Here is a 2,072-nt window from a genome sequence, read left to right on the forward strand (position 1 = left end):
GGGGCTCTTTAGCCTGGAAAAGTGCAGGCTCAGGGGTGATCTGATGGCTACCTATAAGTTTATCAGGGGTGTTCACCAGGATCTAGGGGAACGATTGTTCACCAGAGCCCCTCAAGGGATGACAGGGTTGAATGGTTATAAACTCCAGCAAGACTGTTTCAGGCTGGACATAACGAAGAATTTCTTTACTGTCCGAGCCCCCAAGGTCTGGAATAGCCTGCCATCAGAGGTGATTCAAGCACCCACATTGAACACCTTCAGTAAAAATTTGGATGCTTATCTTGTTGGGATCCTACGACGCCAGCTGACTTCCTGCCCCTTGGGCAGGGGACTGGACTTGATGATCTTCCAAGTCCCTTCCAGCCCTAATGTCTATGAAATCTATGAATGAGATAGAAAGGTTCCTTCTTACAATTATCAGGAAGGTTACTGCATGCTAGGATTAGCTGTATATATAGATTACATAGATTAAGGCAGTCATTCACTCTGGGTCCTGGGCAGGATCTGGAACACAGGGGCTCCTCCTGGGCCAGATCTATGGGGCCACATTTAAGTGACAGTGTGGGTCTAGGATGGGCAGACTCATGGAGCTGCATTTGGTCAGTGCAGAGCAGGGGGCATGCATCCACAAGGAGTGGTATGGGTCTCTGACTGAGCAGTTGCACAGACCGGGGAGTGTGCAGCAGCATGGAGTTGCGTTTGGCCACTGCTCTGAGCCACTGCTTAGTCCTACTCAGGTCTGCCTGGGCCTGGCCATGCCCCCCCTCAGCTTAGTTTCCCTCCAGCTGTGGGCTTGCTTTAGTGTCGCTCAGCTTCTGGCCTGAGCCACTGCAGGCAAGTGCCTGTATTTCCAGAGTCAAAACTGAGTGTCTATTCACTTGCGAACTGGTTCAATCTATGCAGGTTAGACTAACCTGCAAAGATTGAATCTATTCAGGCTCCGGCTTTTTGGATGTCTGTCTCTAGCCTTAGATAATAGACTGGGAATGAGGCTACCCAGCATCTGACTCCAAGCTTGCTACTAATTCAAACTCAGATCCTGCAGATATGCCCAAGCACCTTTCTTTTTGTTAGGCAAGTCTCCTGCCTAACCATTTAACAATTAGTATATGTTAACAATAACTCCTCATTATGGTGCCCCAAGCACCATATATAGATTGAAAAGCACCCATAAGGCAGAATGGAAACAGTCAGCAAGACATATTTATGAATAAAGTCTTTGGATCATATTCAGGCTTGGTATAAACAGGCAAAACTGCTTTCACGTAAACTGACCAGTTATATCAGGCCTGAATCTACACATAAGGGAGATCCAGACTAGAGGAAAACGAGTTAGGATGTGTCAAAGGGCCAGATTTTTAAAAAGTACAGAAGTACCTAAGGGTGTGGATAAGTGTCTAGTTGGATTTTAAACACCCGAGTGTTTAACCCCCGTTGAAATCACACTTATTCTAGAATAATGTGTCCACATGAGGAATTACAGCAGCAGAACCTAACACTTATTCTGCTAACCCCTTTCCCCAGCATTTGCAACTATATATTAAATCCTCAATAAAATCCTACCAAAATTTTGTATCTTGCTGTCTGGCCTCAAAAGAACATCATATTATGAACATCATAGGTGTCCTGATGCTTTTGTGCTTGTTCAGTTAGAATTAGGTTCTGATTTTTGGTGTAGCTGTACACCAAAATCTTATCAGTGTCAGAATCAGATACAAAACTTCATAGCATAATCACATATTCATTTTTCTTTATTAGATGGACCTGAATACAACACCTATACACTAACCATCATAAAACTTAAAGGAAAAAGTAAGGCTTAAATAAATAATAAATACTGTATTTACCCAAATCCATAACAACTTTGAACATAAGATGACTGCCCCAATAACTAGACAGGAACAATTTACAAATTTATGAATTTGTCATAATTTTCCATGTAGTTATGTTTTGTGGAATTGTCTTAAATGCAGGTGGGGGGGCGGCAGTGAGGGAGTAAAGTGTCCGTCAACCCTGGCTGCCCATCTCCCCCCTGTCACCTTTCCCCCCGCCCCCGCTGCCTGGTCCCCAAC

The sequence above is a fragment of the Gavialis gangeticus genome, unplaced genomic scaffold, assembly GCF_001723915.1.
Source record: "Gavialis gangeticus isolate Ggan-Ray unplaced genomic scaffold, GavGan_comp1, whole genome shotgun sequence".
NCBI classification, from domain to species: domain Eukaryota; kingdom Metazoa; phylum Chordata; order Crocodylia; family Gavialidae; genus Gavialis; species Gavialis gangeticus.